The 18,808-nt window shown below is 36.0% G+C and overlaps 1 long non-coding RNA gene across 5 annotated transcripts in view; it reads left to right on the forward strand.

Moving 5' to 3' along the window:
- LOC105489048 (uncharacterized) overlaps window positions 1–18,808 on the forward strand; it is a 159,844-nt gene that overhangs the window by 43,490 nt on the left and 97,546 nt on the right. For all 5 annotated transcript variants that reach the window (XR_011623470.1, XR_011623472.1, XR_011623469.1 and 2 more), the window contains one exon: window positions 14,575–14,825. This is a non-coding gene — a long non-coding RNA (uncharacterized lncRNA). The remainder of the gene's footprint in view (window positions 1–14,574; window positions 14,826–18,808) is intronic.

Genomic DNA, 18,808 nt, shown 5'->3' on the forward strand with positions numbered 1-18,808 from the left:
TACCAGTGACTCTACCATTGTCATTGCTTCTGCTTCTCCCACCTCTCCCACCTTATATCAACTCTGCCTTTACTTTCACATTCTCAGGATTACATTTGTACTAAATTCACAACCACAAGAAGTATTTCATCTGTGCTCATAGGCTGATTCCAAAAAAATTAAAACTATACTATTTAGTCTGTTCCATGTGTTCTCTTGGAGGTTTTTCTTTCTTTTATTTTTTAGGGCTATTGCTTTTCTTCATGTGCCTGGTGATCTTTAGTCGTTTGTTCATGTCTAAGATTCAGGACTTGGTTGAATTTGAAGGAAGCTAGTCTGGGTTGCTCTCCCAGTGTTGTGTGTGTAGGGTGTTTTCCCACTAGGTCTTAATGAATAGGAAATATGACTGTGATCTCTGTGTCTGGGAAAGGGCTTATCAATGGCAGGCTTCACTTGAGGATGAGCAGGAAAGGAGTTGGTTTTTGGACTGGGACCTCCAACCTACCAGAATGGGAAAGGTTTTCCTGGAGCTCCAGAAATCTTTCCATCAGCTCTTCATTTCCATAGTTATTTGGTAGATTTATTTGGAGTTCTCAGGAGTTTTCCAGGGTAAAACCTGGACTGCCTTGGGAGTGTGAAATGAAGGAGATTTCAAGCTTAAGTCACTAGTTCTGAAGGTTTCAATATCATGCTCCCTTTGTTCTCGTGTCGTCCTGTTTGCTTGCTACCTGTGTCTGGAGCCTCTCTGGACTCTGCCTTAAAGATAAAATCTCTCCATTGCTATCATATTCCTGTGCATATTTTTCAATGCTGTTTTAAATCTGTCAACAGGCTTTTACTCTGTTTCTGTCTTTCAGAAATGTGTTAAAAACCTCTTGTCTTAGGATGGACCATTCTCTCTGATGTAATAAGCTTGTCTATGTGTGATTATTTTATTGGGGTCATTGGAAGTAATGGAGACAAGCATCTACTCTAAAAGCATCTACTCTAAGTCTGCATTCTTGGTGAGACTTGCTCAAACTTCATCAGACTTGATCCGAAAACTAACAATGACTTTTTGACACCTCTTTGGAAGGATCTTACAAACTCTCCTGAAATTAAAAGAAATTAAGTTGCTATATTTATAATGCTTTGAAATATGCATGAAGCTACTTACATTTTTAATATTATTCATCAAGGACATAGAGCTAGATCCTAATCTGATAATAATTGAGGCATCAGTTTTCTCCGTCAAGTGAACCCCTGAAAGTTTCCTGGAAGATGACAGTAAGATAGACATCTAAATCTTATAGCAAATTCTGATATCTTCCATGGTGACCGAGGTTGTTTTTGTTTGCCTAATACCTGTTATCTAGAGTGACAAACGATAACTGAAAAAAACCTCAAGGCAACTTTTACTGGAAGTCTTTAAAACCCAGCTTCTTTTGTTTCATGTTTCTTTGCTGGTTGACTTTGAAATTTCAATATGCCTTAGAGAAGAGTCAGATGACCATGAATTGAGAATAGAGCTGAGGCATTTCAGTTTACATGGTGAGGATGAGAGACCCAGGCTTCATCAACAAAAGGATTAAAATAAGCATGAGATCAAAGATTTCTAACAAATGGAAATTAGGGAAGGACTCTTAGATGCAACACAAAATGGAAGCTTAGGAATGTAGCATTATTGAACAATCTAGCTGCAGATTTCATGTTTCCAGGCATGGGGTAGGTTTGGGTCAAAAACTAAAAATCATTCGTTAAGAGTTAGTTTGTTCATTTATGTATTTAATCATCCTTTTATTCATTCTACAAATATTTATTGAGCAGTTATTAAGCTCTTATAATGAGAATTCTGGGTATCCAGTGGGGAAAATGTAGACTTGGTTTCTATTCATTGAAAGATTAAGGTCTAATGTGGGCTGTAACAATTAAAGAGACAATAGTCTTTGCTAAAATCTAGCTGGAGCCAAAGCACATGAGGGTAAGTCAACAATTACTGCCATGACAGATGTGTTTTTGTATGCCGAGTATAGTTAAGTAATTTATTAGATGTTTTTTCAAATATAGATATTGGCATTAATAAAGTAAATACATTCGACAGTGTGGGCAGCCTTAACCATCAGCTGAAAATTACCTCGGTAACGTAGTATTCTCAGCAATATTCATTTACAAATGATGTGGGTTCCCAAAAGTTTGTAAAGAGAAGCTACAGGTATTTTCCGAAGCCTAATGGCACTGAGGGGTTTTGATGGACACTTGACCTTCCAGATGAGGAAATGAAAATGTAACCACTGGTTCACTCTGGCCAGATTCCAAAATCAATGTGTTGGGTTTTTTTTTTTTTTTCTTTTTTTTCTTTTTTAGATGGAGTTTCACTCTTGTTGCCCAGGCTGGAGTGCAATGGCGCAATTTTGGTTCACTGCAAGCTCCACCTCCCGGGTTCAAGCAATCCTCCTGCCTCAGCCTCCCGAGTAGCTGGGATTACAGGCATGTACTACCATGCCTGGCTAATTTTGTATTTTTAGTAGAGACGGGATTTCTCCATGTTGGTTAGGTGGTCTTGAACTCCCGACCTCAGGTGATCTACCCGCCTTGGCCTCCCAAAGTGCTGGGATGCCGGATGTGAGCCACCGTGCCCACCATGCATTGGGTTTTGATTGATGATTGCATTCCCCTTGTCCTTGCTGGTCCTTACCTGAATGTGTGCAATTCTGAGATTTGATAGGGCAAGTGGAAGAGTTAGAGTTGGATCTGGAAATGCTGTCTACCTTTAGGAATCAGGCTGAGAAAAAGTTCGATAGGAATGAACTGAGCATGCATTTAACAAGCTAAATCTACATCAAAGGGACAGAAAGGAGCCACTTGATAATAAAAATCTTGCTTTGATTGAAACTGGGCAAAAAGCCAAAGGTACCGGAAGGAGACTCTTAAACATACTGAATTGTTTTTGATCAAACACTCCATAAATCTATGGTAAAATGTGAAATTTTTCCAGTAAATTGTGAGGCTACATCAAAATGGTCCTCTTGCTGAGCTCCAGAGTTGAGCTCTTGTTCATAAAGTTCTTTTCTTTCTAATTAAATAACAGATATAGATACATGCATTAATTCAAAATAGATTTACTGAATATCAATCATGTACAAGAATTTCTTATCAGGAATTATGATGAGAAGTGACAGGTTTCTCCCTTCACACATTTCTTTGATTATAAAGAAGTAATTTAACAGATTTCACCAAAAATTCTTATTAAAACAATGAAGCATTCTTAAAGTATAACAGTACTCATTGGTAAAGCAACTTTATTTGGACATAATAAAATTAACAACCCACTATATTGTATTTCAGGCTATTTTATTCACCACTTTGTCAGTGTTTGGGAGTAACTGTTTAAGATTTGTTTCCTTTATTGTACTGTAAAATGCTGGAACAGGAACTATGATTATTTTTTTTTTCAGGACTAGCCCATAATAGGGAATCAATAAAATGTTACCAAATGAAGCTGTCATACATTGGGATATATTGAGAAAACTAATTTGTATGACTTGATGTCATCTTTATATATAATCATGGTTTGTGTCTAAGTGGGAGAGAATTGATAAGATTTAGAGAATTTTCATATGAATCTATCTAGCTCACGATCAGAGACATTAGAGATAAAATGATGAAAATCTAATAAGCCAAAATTAAGTGCAGATCCAGATAGTTAGTTGGTGTCCTAGAGGTATCACAGCCTATGAAGCAGAAAAAAACTTTCTCCTGGGGAGGCTGAGTGTCAGGTAGCCAGGCAATTCTCCACTGGAGACTGTGATAACCCTGATATCCATAGTCATCAAGCATTTAGGAGCTCCAAAGGCAGGCTTGGTGCAGGGCAGGGTTAGAGAAAAATTAGTTTTACCTAGAAATGTGTCTGCTTTCTGCAGCCCAAGTTACAATATCCAAGAAAACATACAAAATAAAGTTCTAGTGTAGCTGATGTCAATTTAAAGGGAACATGGTGAAACAAATTGCCCTTGCAAGGGTTTCTAAGAAAAAAAATAATCTTTTGTATTGGATGGATACCAGAGCCAGTTAGCAACAACAGGTAACATTTGTTGATACCTGGTAACAAATGTGTGATACAGGTAACATTATTTGAAAATGGTGCTTACTAATTGCAAACACACTATTAAATAGTGTACATGCATCATCTATTTCAATCCTCACAAACTCTGTACACTCTACATTCATTAGGTCCATTTTACGTCTAAGAAAACTGAAGATAAGACGAGTCAAATTGACCAGGAAGGGGCAGAGGGAGGACCCAGATTCAGGCTACTTGGCTCCAAATCTCACAACCTTGAGCTCTGTGTAACTTTGCCTCATCTTGTAGAAGAATGAGCATAAGGGCGAAAGAACAGAAACATACCCTGGGGAATGAGCCTGGCAGGTACTGTACAATGAGAATCAGAGTGGAACAGCTTTGAAGGAAGAGCCTGTAAACCAGTAAAGAAGGTTAAGAATAGTGGCTTAGTTAGGGAGACTGCCGCTTGATGTTCATGTGGATACCTCATAGGTTGTAGGTACAAGGTAGCAGAGAAGGCACTTCTGCTTAGTAAGGAAGGTGAGGTGGTTTCATTAGAATGCCAAATCCATTATTGTCCTAGGAAACTGATAATCCATTGCTGTGCCCAGAAAGGTGGTGTCCCTGTTGCTCTTCATTATATGATGCCAAATCAAATCTTTTTTTTCTTTCTATTTTATAAGTATGATACAAACAACACAGAGAGTTTGGGTTGAGGAAAGTTGGTATTGTTTGAAGATATTCAGTTTATTAATAGATTTAATAAATACCTATTTATTAAATAGATAGAGAGGTATGTAAACAAATATCTCTCATGTGCCAGACATTGATCTGGAGGCATAAAATATACTATCAAACAAATAGTCATATGTTTTTACATACTTGGACCAGACAATAAATAATGAATATAATACAGCCATAAACTGTATAGAATATTAGAAGGTATTGTGGAAAAATTAATCAGGGTACAGGTGGGCTTGGTATTGGAAGTGCATTGTTATTCTAACTAGTTTGGGCAGACTAGAACTCTCAGAGAAGGTGACACTTGAGCAATTATTTGAAGGAGGGGAATACATTGGTCTTGGGGATATCTCAAGGAAGAGTGCTTCAGCAATAGGAACAGCCAATGGAAAGGTTTCAGATGTCCTATATGTTCTATATTTGCTCCACATACATGCTGTATGTGTTCCTGGGTAGAAGTGGTGGTGGTGTCCATGGAGGTTCTTCTCTGATTGCTTTTATTTTCTCAGTGAAATAATAAGCAGGATTGTCAGCTGAGAGTGAGGATGGTGGAAGAGGGAAAGGGGGTTTGAAGGAAGATGAGAGTGGGTGATACGGTCCTCTATCAGTACGGGAGACAGAATGGATGTATTAGTCTACTAGGGCTGCCATAACAGAGTACCATACTGGTGCTTAAACAACAGAAATTTATTTTCTCACAGTCCGGGAGGCTGGAAGTGTGAGAGAGCTTAAGGCAAAGGTCTGTTCCAAGCCCCTCTCCTTCGTTTGTCAATGGCTGCCTTCTCCTTGAGTCTTCACGTTGTCTGTCCTCTGTACCCAACTGTGTTTACATTTCCTTTTATTCAAAGGACCTCAGTCATGTTTGATTAGGGCTCATTTTTATGATCTCATTTTAACTCAATTACCTCTTTAATAGACCTTGTCTCCAAAAACAGTGACATTTGAGGTACCAGGAGTTTGGACTCAATATATAAATTTTGGGAGGACACAATTCATTCCATAACAATGGACAATATACAGCTAGAAGAGTCAGGACTTAAGAATTAGTGAGAAAGAACTTCACTAGGGGTGAGAACTGAGGGTTTATGTTTAATTTTTAAATAACCTCCACTCAGAAGCTCTAGATGTAGCACTTTTAAATTTCTCACCAATATCTGAGAAGACACAGACAAATGTGAAAGCTCAAATGGCAACATAAAAATAAACAAAACGATAACTGACCTAACAATTAACAAGACATAGAGGACAAAAGAAAAAAAGACACACACACACACAAAAAAAACATGGAACAAGCCTGGCAAAAGTGGATTCTGTGTATAAGGTTTATTTATTTATTTTTAACTCAGAGAAATGAAATAATGAATAGAAGAAAAGAATCAACCCCAGTGAAGCAAAACTGCACCAGATAAATTATCATTGGAGACTAGATACTGACCTTGGGATCCTGCACAGTAACCTGTTCTCTAGCTGTAAACCCAAGAACACAACTGAACTGTCACTCACATAAGATTAGCAGTGTCATGGGCAAATCACATAACAGATCTGTTGGCAAACGCTTCATCTCTATACGTTCTGCTTTATTGGAAAAAGAGAAAAGTAATAAAATCCTGTGAAGAAACAGTGCAGGACCAGGTAAGAAACATCTTCATGAAGACGCAGAGGGAGAAGGTGAATTTAAAAATTATTAGTAAAGCATTGACTAGAACACATTAGGTAGATAACAAAAAATCCCAGTAGAATGCAGCAATACATCATTCCAGTGAAACAGAATCGAAAAACCCTAAAGGGAGATATAGGATGTGATGACCAAAAATATATCTGAGACAAAGAAGGACAGCAAGTAAAATAGAATAATAATCCACCCTGGATTGGGTAACTGTCAGAATTAAAAAGTGAGAAATGGGAAGAGTTGTTTGGAGGATAACATTTAGAAGTTTTTTGAGAATGCGGAGGTAAATGACAGCAATAAGAAAATAAAAAAACTGATCTTATTGCTGAAAAAATATTAAAAATGAATGAGAGAAATAATAGTTAAAGCTATAACCAATTAAAACTACCTTGCATGTGCAAATTGAAAGGCTCATTAATAATGAGAACAGATTCACACTATGACATAGCCTGAGTCTGTACAAAGAAAGCAAAATTAAAAAATCAAATGACCAACCCCTTTCAGTATAACAAGCTCCTTATAAACAACCATGGAGAAAAAAACATCATCTACTAAAATGTTTGATGCAATCTAAAATGCCAAAAATATAGAGCATATTTTGCAAAATTATAATTTGATCTAATAATTGTATAATTAGCCAACTTGTCTTTTGTTTGTTAAGGGAGATAAAAATATATTCAGATATAGAAATGGTACATAAAAGTGCCACCTCTATGATATTCTTTTAAAAAATCACTTAATAACACCAGTTCACAGAAGTGAAATGGAAATCAGAAGTTGAATGACAGGCTGAGGAGATAAAAAAAGGAATAACATTAACTGTAGTATATTGTGATTCAGTGGAATGATGAAGAATATTGAAATGCAATATTTTATTTTCTAAAATGTATAATTGACATATAATAATTCTGCACATTTACAGGAAACAAGATGATGTTTTCATACATGTATACATTATGTAATGACCAAGTCAGGATAATTAGCATATCCATCACTTTGAACATTTATCATTTCTTTGTGATGCAAATATTCAAAAATCTCTTTTCTAACTATTTTGAAATATACAGTATACATTATTGTTAACTCTAGCCATCCTACTATAGATGCAGTAGACCACCAGAACTTATTTCTCCTAACTGTAGCTTTGTACCCATTGACCAAACTCTCACAAAACCTCTTTTCCCCATTCTCTGGTTATCATTATTCTACTCTCTACCTCTATGAAAACAACTCTGTATATTTCACTTATGAGTGAGATCATGCAATATTTCTCTTTCTGGAGATTGAAGATAATCTCCAGATTCATCCAAAAAGATTGCATTCTGTTTTTGTGGCCAAATAATACTCCTTTGTATATATCTACCACTTTTTTTTCCATTCATCTGTTGATGGATGTTTAGGTTTATTCCATATCTTGGCTATTGGAATAATGCTGCAATAAACATAGAGTGCAGATAACTTCTTTGACATACTGATTTCATTTGTTTTGGATATATACCCAGTAGTGGCATTGCTGGATCACATAGTAGTTCTATTTTTAATATTTTGAGCAACATTTATAATGTTTTCCATAATAACTATATTAATTTGCATTCCCACAAGCAGTGTGTAAAGGGTATAAAGGCTCCAACACTTGTTATCTTTTGATTTTTTGATAGCCATTGTTCTAATTGGATAGTGCCTAATCTCCTTGTAGTTTTGATTTGCATGTCCTTGATAATTACAGTCACTGAGCATTTTTAAACTTATCTGTTGGCTATTTGTCTTCTTTTGATAAATATCTATTTAGGTCTTTTGCCCATTTTAAAATTGGGTTACTTGCTTTGTTGTTGTTGAGTTGTTTCAATTCCTTGTAATTTTGGATATTGGTTGCAAATAAATTCTTTCATTTTGTAGGTTGTTTCTTTGCTCTGTTGATTGTTTCCTTTGCTGTGCAGAAGCTTTTTAGCTTGACACAGTCCCATTTGCCTGTATTTGCTTTTGTTGCTCATGCTTTGAGGTTTTATCCAAAAAATCCTTGCTTAAACCAGTTTCAGGGAGCTTTTCTCCTATGTTTTCTTCTAGTAGCTTCACAGTTTCAGGTCTTATGTTTAAATTTTTAGTTGATATTGAGTAATTTTTTTATAGTGAGAGATAAGAGTCTAGTTTCATTCTTCTGTATGTGGATTTCTACTTTTCCCAGCACCATTTATTAAAGAGGCTGTTCTTTCTCCATGGTGTACTTAGCACCTTTGTTGAAAATCAATTGGCTGTAGTTGTGTGTGTTTATTTGTAGGCTTTCTGTTCAGTATCATTTTGCTATGTTGCTGTTTTTATGCCAGTTCCATGCTGTTTTGGTTACTATAGCTTTGTGGTATGTTTGGAAGTCAGGTGGAGTGATGCCATCCAAAAACAAACAAACCCAAAATAAGTGGAAGGGAAAAAAATAATAAATATTGAAGCAAAAATAAATAAAATACAGACAAAAAAACCCTAAAAAACAAAAAAGTTGGTTTTTGGGAAGATAAACAAAATTGGCAAACTTTTAGCTAGACTGAAAAAAAAAAGAGAAGACTCAAATAAATGAAGTCAGAGATGAAAAAGGAGTCTACTAATAACAATTAAATAAAAGTGCAATTGATATGTACCTATGCATAGAACTATTTGCTATAACTTGGGTACATTGTATGTTTCTAAAGAAACTAAAGAATCTACCAAACTCTAAAAAAAAAAAAAAAAAAAGAAAAAAGAAAAAGAAAAGAAAAGAAAATGGAGTCTGGCACCACAAGATACAAAAGATCATTAGATACTATTATGAACAATTGTATACCAACAAATGGGAAATCCTAGAAGAAATGGACAAACTCCTGGGCATATACAATTTATTCAGACTGAATAATGAAGTAATACAAAATCTTAGTATACCAATAAGTAACAAAATTAAATCAGTGATTAAAAAGTCTTTCATCAAAGAAAATCCCAGGATCAGGTGGCTTCACAGCTAAATTCTACAAAACACTTAAAGTGGAACTTAAACCAATTCTTCTTAAATTATTGCAAAAAAATCAAAGTGGAGTAAATTCTTCCAAATTCATTCTATGAGGCCAGCATCGGCCTGACACCAAAACCAGAAAATACAACACCATAACAGAAAAAGACAACTATAGGACAATATTTCCAGTGAAAATATATGCAAAAATTCTTAACAAAATACTAGCAAATCGAATCCAACAGTATATAAAAAAATTGTTCACCATGATCAAATGGATTTAATCCCAGGGATATGCGGATGGTTCAACATATGCAAATCAATAAACATGATACAATATATCAATACAATGAAGGACAAAAACCCTCTGATCATCTCAATGGAAGCAAAAACAACAAAAAAGGCATCTGATAACATTTAACATCACTTCCTGGTAAAAACTCTCGACAAAGTAAGTATAGAAGGAACATACCACAACATAATAAAGCACATACATAAACAATCCATAGCTATTTTCATACTACATGGGGGAAAGCTAAAAGCTTTCTTTCTAAGATCTGGAACAAGACAAGGATGCTCACTTTCACCACTTTCATTCAACATAGTACTGAAAGTTCTATCCAGAATAATCAGGCAAGAGAAAGAAAGGGCATCCAAATTAGTAAGGAGAAAGTCAAATTATCTCTGTTTGCAGACAACCCGATCTAATATACAGAAAACACCAAAGACTCTACCCCCACCCAAAATGAAACTAATAAATTTAATAAAGTTGTAGGATACAAAATCAACATACAAAAATTAGTAGCATTTCTATATGCCAATATAGAGTTACCTGAAAAAGAAATCACAAAGCAATCCCTTTTACAACAAGTACAAAAAAAACACTAGAAATAAATTTAACCAAAGAGGCAAAAGATCTTTACATCACGAACTATAAAACATTTATCAAATAAATTGAAGAAGACACACAAAAAATGGAAAGATATCCCCTGTTCATGGGATGAAATGGCCATTGTTAAAATATCCATACTAACCAAAGCAATCTATAAATTCAATGCATTCCCTATGAAAACACAAATGACATTTTTCACACCATTAGAAAAAAAAAGTTCCTAAAATCTGTGTGGAACCCCAAAAGACCCTGAACAGCTAAAGCAATCTTGAGCAAAAAGAACAAAATAAAAATATTTTCTAAATTAAAATTAAGATATTTAAAACATATAACATTAACAGCCATTGCTGTATAATTGCTGATGTAATATTACATTAACAAAGACCAGTATGGGAATTAGAAAAACTCAAAAAACTTAAAGGCTAACACAGTAGAATAGAATGTATGTCTTCTGAAACACTGTGGATCCTATAAGTAAAATAAAACTTCTAAAAATCCTATATAGCAAAGAAAACAAAAGAAGCAGCAAGACCCTGAAACAAGAAAACAGAAGCTAGAGCGGATATATGGGCTAAAACTGAGCTAAGAAAAAAAATATTTGTGTGTTCTGTTTGAGAGGAATGAGTTATTATAAGCAATAGCATTAAAAAGACACCCATTCTAAATATTTTGTGGCAATTTTTAAAATCACAAAGGTAAAGAAAAATATTCTAAAATCATATAAAATATTTCAGAAGGCTGTTTCAATTTAAAGATGGAGCTCTTTGGTAAGGTAAAAACAAAAATCTTATTTATTAAGAGTATCATAAAAAAGTACAAAATGATTTCCAAATAAAAGAATAGGCCAAGATTTATCAGGCAAATGAAAGGTTTACAATATTAGTGTTAGAGATTCAGAATTCCAGGTAAAAGTCATTTAATAGTTGGAAATCATTAAGTGGGGCAAAGAAAAATTAAAATAAATCAATGATAAAATTAAAAGGCAAAGGCAAATCTGGGAAATATTTGCAGTGTTTACTACAGTCAATAAGCTTTCAGCATTTTAAAAAAAGTCTTAAAGGCAACATAAATAGTTGAGGAAAAAAAATAAAAGAAGTGGAAGGAGTAAGTAAGTGTGAAAATGTTTAACCCAATTAGAGATCAAAGAAATGCAAAATGAAGTGACAATCTGTTTTTCACCTACTAATATGACAAGTGTGGGTTTTTTTGTTTTTTTGTTTTTTGTTTTTTTTTTGGTCATTTTGTTTTTAAAGTAATAATGGCAACTTTGAGTTTGTAGGTAATTGAAAATTCTAATACATTGTTGACAGACCCATAAATTACCAGTCTTTTTCAAAGGGAGTTTAGTTACTTGTATCAAAAGCCTTAAAATATTCATTTCCTTTGATTCAGTAATTTCACTTCTCAGCATTTATTTTAGGGGAAAAATGCATGTATTCACTCAATAATATGTTGTAAGAGAGTTCATCATAGTTGTGTTTGTGCTACTAAAAAACGAAAACAGGTTTTTCTTTCCTATTATATTTTACTAAAGACAAATTTTAAAGTAGATTATGTTGTAACCACTTAGAGTTGTGTTTCTGAAATATATGTGATGACAGAGACAATCCCCATAGTTAATAATGTTAAATAATAAAGAGCAGGTTAATAAATTTTCATTTCAAATTCTATTTTTAAAGTATCTTTATAGAAAAAAACCCAAAATATAAAAATAGAAGCAGATATTTAAGAATGCTAGAATTCTGAGTTATTTTTGTTTTACTTTTTATTTGGTGTATTTCCAAAATTAACTGTAATCATAAATCAATGTTATAATAAAATATGATTTAAAAATACTTGCCCAGTGCTGAAAATAAAATAATGTGAATTTTTTCCTTAGCTTGAATCATTTGACTATTTTTCAAACTCAAAAGTTATTTCTGATTCCTCAGGTGGAATTATCTTTTGTGTAAACTACAGTATCCTTTATGCATTTCTCTGAAGATACCTAAACTGTGGGGTTATTTGGACTCAGTTGATAATATATTTGTCTCTATCTTTAGGACTATGACTATATTAGTCTGTTCTCACACTGCTGTAAAGAACTACCTGAGACTGGGGGAATTTATAAAGAAAAGAGGTTTAATTGGGTCATGTTTCCACAGGCTGTACAGGAAGCATGGCAGCATCTGCTTCTGCGGGGGAAGAGGGGGGGCCTCAGGGAGCTTTTACTCCTGATGGAAGGCAAGGAGGGAGCAGGTGTCTTACGTGGCAGGAGCTGGAGGTGCCACAGGCTTTTAAACAACCAGATCTCACTCACTCACTATGATGAGAACAGCACCAGGAGATAGTACTAAACCATTCCTGAGAATTCTGCCCCCATCATCCAATCACCTCCCACCTAACTGCTTCTCCAACATTGAGGAGTACAGTGGGACATGAGATTTGGCTGGGGACACAGATCCAAACCATATCAGGGACTATAAGCCCCCTCAGTTTTAGGTATCCTATTCTATTAATATTTTAATACAAAATACCTCAACAATGGCCTGTTTCCCACATATGGATAATGCTTATTAAATATTGGCTGAATTGAATGAATTTATTCAACTTTGCTTATGGAGACAGAAACTTACAGGCAGAATAAACGGTTTATAAAATCAGTTAATAATACAAAGCACTTTGGATGTGGGTTTTCTAATGTTGTATTCTCCTAATTTACCAACTTAACCTATTTCCTGTTTACCCTGAGAAATGAGCTCTGGCAACAAGTTGCACTTTTCTGCCTTTCTTTCTTTCTTTCTTTTTTTTTCTAAATGGGAAACAGATGAAATATTTATGTGTTCAGGTAATTTGGTCCCATCAAATTTTCTTATTTATCTTCTCTATTTCATAGATACGATATAGTTCTAAGTAACCTACATAAAAATCCTTTTACTTACTTACACATTTTCAGTAAATACTGGGCTTGAAAAAATGTATAATTTAAAAATCTCATAGTTACATAATTAAAAAGCCATCATGCTTGAATTGAAGACTGTTCTACTAAAAAGTACAGTGATTTCCCACAAATTGAAATGCCTAGAGTCAGTACAATTTACTAATTTTCATATATATTACTTTTCTCCTTTACACAAAGAAGTAATATTTTTTCTTTCTTTGGAAATTTAAAAGAGGGAAAATAATCGGGTAGTGTGTATCAGGGAAACTAGCTGGATGACCTCACGGTATCATTGATGTGTAAGGGCACAAACGGCAAGTATGCCTCGGGAAGAGTGTAATAAATATGAACTGGAAAAAAGTTACCTGAAAGGATATCGCAGCTATAATTAGTGAATCCTCTGTATAAAGAGTCTTTTATATTTATCATTTTACTCCAGTCAATCAAGTGATATTTTTAAGGTCTCTTTGGTACTGGTTTGTGATACATGGAGACTTAGAATTTAATTGGGTAGAGTAAACAAACAGAAAAAAAAATGATAAAACTATCTGAATGTATGATTATGTGGTTCATGCCTATTTTCCCAGTGTAATTATTAATAGCATTTATTTTTACTCATATATGTGTCAAGGATAATTTTTATGGTCACCTTAGTTAGTGTGATGGTTAATATTAAGTGTCAACTTGATTGGACTGAAGAATGCAAAGTACTGTTCCTGGGTGTGTCTGTGAGAGTGTTGCTAAAGGAGATTAACATTTGAGTCAGTGGAGTGGGAGAAGCAGACACACCCTCAGTATGTGTGGGCACCACCCAATCAACTGCCAGCATGGCTAGGACAAAGCAGGCAGAAGAAGGTGGGGAAACAGACTTGCTGAGGCTTCTGACTTTCATCTGTCTCCTCTGCTGAATGCTTCCTGTCCTTGAACATCAGACGCCAAAGTTTTCGACTTTTGGACTCTCGGACTTACTCCAGTGGCTCTCGGGCCTTCTGAAGGCTACACGGTTGGCTTCCCTATTTTTGAGGTTTTGGGACTTGGACTAAGCCACTACTGGCTTCCTTGCTCCTCACCTCGCAGATGGCCTATTGTGGGACTTCGCCTTGTGAGCATATGAGTCAATTCTCCTTAATAAGCTCCCTTTCATATAGACATCTAGTCTATTGGTTCTGCCCCTCTAGAGAACCCTGACTGATAGGGTACATTTAAAAAAGACAAATGGTGGATAGATAAATGTAAAACTGAAGGACTTGAGACTGAGATTTTTCCACTATGGCCTTCACATGCCCGTCCCTGGCAGCTGTTCCAGCCTCTCTTGCATGTAACATAAACCCTAACTATTTCTCTTCACTCTTTTGATCAAATCCAGGCTACCCAAACAATGGCTGCTAATCCACATGAAAAATCCCTCTGGAAAGAAGAAGCATTTCCAGAAAGAGTTGAACTTTGACCAACCTCAAAACTTCCTAAAATATTCCACTCCCTTCCCCGATTTAGAGTGTTTCTACCCTCCTTCACAGTCTTGTCTTCTCCTGCCAGAGAGTTTTGAATAAAGTCCTGTGGGAATGGTGCTCTGGTGGATTTTCTTCTCCAAGCAGAAAATACTACAGGAACTCAGAGGTGAGGAGGGTGAGATTATTTTGAGCTTTTTTGATCAATGGAGATTGAGGGAGTGAGGAAATATTTGAATTTAGCTTAAATGAGTGAAGTATTTACAGATTAAACAATAGATTTTATATATTTAGAGTCTATTATTAGAGATAAGTTTTTACCCTGTGTTCCTACATATATCAAGGCTAAAAATATGTGTAAGACAAAATTAGAACCTGTAAAACTCCATGGGAAGGTAAGCATATGAAGATATGCACCAATTAAAATGTAAATAAAGCCAGGAACTGTCAGAGAGTACTTTAGTTTCTGCTATGTTTTTGAGTATTAATATGGATTTCTAAAACCCGCATACATTCTAATCCACAGAGTCTCAAAAATTTCACTGCAAAAGGAGCTTTTAAATGAAAAACCATTTACTTGGCATGGCAAAAGAGCCAGAGCTTTCAAAGAAATATTTTTTAAAACCCTTTGATTTATTATAATGTGACAAGAACATTATCACTAAAAACAAATATAAATGTGTTATTTAAGGTATGAATGCAGAAAAAATATAATCATCAAAATATTTATGTTAAGTTCTGAGCTACTCATAACAGCCAGGTTAAACATGTGTTCATTCCCACAAATTTCAATTGCCCCTAAATGTGTTCTTTTGTCCTAGTCATTATGCGTTTCAGTGCTGAGTACTGTTCTTTTCAGATATGGAAGAAATAAAGTGGGACCTTTTTCTCTGTCTTTCAAGTGGGATTTGAGTGGAGTTACTCTGTGTTTACCTCGTCTACCCTTTGGGTATCTATGGTCTGAATGTTCATGGTCCTCAATGCAATAGTATTAAAGTGTGGGGCCTTAGGAGATACTTAGGTCATGATGGCAGAACCCTCATGAATGGGATTAGCGACCTTAGAGAAAAGGCCCAGAGAGCTGCCTCTTCCTTCTACCAAGTGAGAAGGCACCATCTCTGAACTAGAGAGTGAGCCTTCAACAGACATCAAATCTGCTGGTGTTTTGACTATAGCTCCCCAGGCTTTAGAACTGCAAGGAATAAATTTGTTATTTATAAATTACCTACTTTATGGTATTTTTGTTATAGGAGTCAGAATGGACTAAGGTAATATTTTAGATTAAAGGACCGAGGCTCTGCTGATGGACCAGTGGTGTGCTGGCAAATGTTTTCACAACAGGCTGTTTGAAAAAAAAGTAGGGAACTGATTTGTAGTGTTTGCCAATTTTCGTGCTATAAATACTACCACTGTGGCCATTTCTGACTACCAATGCAATGTCACCGAAATACAGCTGGAAAGAGATGTACTGAGGGACACCATTACAAATATTTTCATCGCACAGGCATGATAGACGTGAATAACTTCAAGGGCATAGGTCAAAGTAAATGTAGGAAATTAATTAGGACATGATAAGTTTTGCATATTTATTTCCTTTGCTTTAGTATTATTTATTTAATTAGAAGTTCATATAATTTAACTTTAAATAACCACTATGTTTAACAACCAGCTTGCAAAATGCCTGAAAATTTAACAACAGGCTTCCATAAACTGATAAAAGCATGCTCCAGAAAAGCACATGTTTTGTGTGTTTACTCCTTTGTTTTCGAAATATGGTCCTACAGACTGGCATTTCATCATCAACACCACTTAGGAATTTGTTATAAATGCAGAATCTCAAGTTCCATGCCAGATATACCTAATCAGATTCTTCATTTTAATAATATGTTCAGATAATTTCTACTCAAATTACAGTTTTAGAAGTCCTGGAAATTTCACTCTAAGTCCATGCCAGGCTCAAGGATGGGACAGTTCTTGAGTAACTGAAAAGTGCACTGCTAACACAAGTTTTTAAATTTGGAGGGATATATTTTTAAAGGCTGTAACTGAAAAACTCAATCAGATTTTAAATCTTGAAAGCTAGGGGGAACATGGAATTGGGACACAGGTTAAAGTAGTGGTCTACATGTATAATCCACATGACTTTAGCTATAACCCGATTAAAAGTAAATACCCACTTAATTGTCACAGCCACAGGAAATGCCTAATGATATAGCAAAGAGTGTGTCACGGCACTATGTCTTCCATGATGAAAACATCTAATTTTAAGTTGGATGTCAACAATCACATTTTTCTTCCTAAAAATGAGTATTTAAAATTCTATTCATAATGAACAGAACTGCACATGAAAAAGAGAAACAATGGAAAAGACAAAAATGCAGAGATGGACTGAAAGTACTCCTGATTGTAGCATTCCAGAGACAGGCAAAATAGGAGTCCTGAATTTTGCAGAGGATTTTGGAGAAAGGTGTTCTTCTCTTTTCTCTCTCTCTCTCTTTTCTTTCTTTCTTTCTTTCTTTCTTTCTTTCTTTCTTTCTTTCTTTCTTTCTTTCTTTCTTTCTTTCTTTCCTTCCTTCCTTCTTTCTTTCTTTCCTTCCTTCCTTCTTTCTTTCTTTTCTTTCTTTCTCTTTCTTTCTCTTTCTTTCTTTTTCTTTCTTTCTTTCTTTCTCTTTCCTTCCTTCATTCCCTCCTTCCCTCCTTCCTTTCTTTTCTTTTTTCTTTCTTTCTTTCTTTCTTTCTTTCTTTCTTTCTTTCTTTCTTTCTTTCTTTCTTTCTTTCTTTCTTTCTTTCTTTCTTTCTTTCCTTCCTTCCTTCCTTCTTTCTTTCCTTCTTTCTTCCTTCCTTCCCTCCCTTCCTCCCTCCCTCCCTCCCTCCCTCCCTGCCTTCCTTCCTTCTCTCTTTCTTTTTCTTTCTTTCCTTCTCTTCTTCTCTTTTTTTTTTGTTTTTTTGAGATGGAATCTCGCTCTTATCACCCAGACTAGAGTGCAGTGACATGATGGCTCACTGCAACCTCTACCTCCCCCGGGTTCAAGCAATTCTCCTGCCTCAGCCTCCCAAGAAGCTGGGATTACAGGCACCTGCCACCACACCTGGCTAATTTTTTTGTATTTTTAGAAGAGACAGGGTTTCACCATGTTGGCCAGGTTGGTCTCAAACTCCTGACCTCAGGTGATCTGCCCACCTTGGCCTCTCAAAATGCTGGGATTACAGGTGTGAACCACCGCGCCCGGCCTGAAAGCTGTTCTTCTTAACAATCTCAATAATCAGATGGATAACTTTAGGTGGAGATCAATCTGCCTCTTCCTGCACCCCCTCAGTGCTTGATTTTCGATGACCTCAGAACAGAGAGACCGTGATGACAGAGATGAAGTGTCTCTATGAGCAGAACAACAGAGGCTTTCCCTTAAAATAGGCTGCTGTGGCTACTGATTATTGCTGAGTACTCAGCCTCCCCAAAAGAGAGAGTAAGGCTGGATCCTCAATGTAGCACTGAAGCCTGGGGGATCCAGTCCCAGGCATGGTGGCGAGAGGTTACACCAAACTGTTTCCATCACGGTGGGTGCACAGCCACCTTCACTGGATAAGGTGTGTATTCTGCATATAAATTTATCTTCCCTGACTGTGACATTTTCGCCAGTACCACTGTCCACAAACTCACAAAATACACTATCTACAGTCATGAGATCCTGCTCAGCATTGCTTCTCATTCTTCTTCTTTTATTTTGAGACAAAGTTTCACTCTTGTTGTCCAGGCTGGAGTGCAGTGGCACAATCTTGGCTCACTCCAGCCTCTGCCTCCTGGGTTCAAGCGATTCTCCTGCCTCAGCCTCCTGAGTAGCTGGGATTACAGGTGCCTGCCTCCACACCCGGCTAATTTTGTATTTTTAGTAGACACGGGATCTTACCATGTTGGCCAGGCTGGTCACCAGCTCCTGACCTCATGTGATCCGCCTCCTGCCTCGGCCTCCCAGAGTACTGGGATTACAGGCCTGAGCCACCACTCCTCTGATCAAGGAACTCATTCATAGTGAAGGAAGTGCAGCAGTGTCTCATGCCCAGGGAATTCCCTGGTCTTCAGACATCCACTATCAACTGGTCTACTGGAAAGGTGGAATGGCTTCCTGAGGTCTCAGTGACAATGCTACTTAGAAG

Source organism: Macaca nemestrina, chromosome 5 (assembly GCF_043159975.1).
Source record: "Macaca nemestrina isolate mMacNem1 chromosome 5, mMacNem.hap1, whole genome shotgun sequence".
NCBI classification, from domain to species: domain Eukaryota; kingdom Metazoa; phylum Chordata; class Mammalia; order Primates; family Cercopithecidae; genus Macaca; species Macaca nemestrina.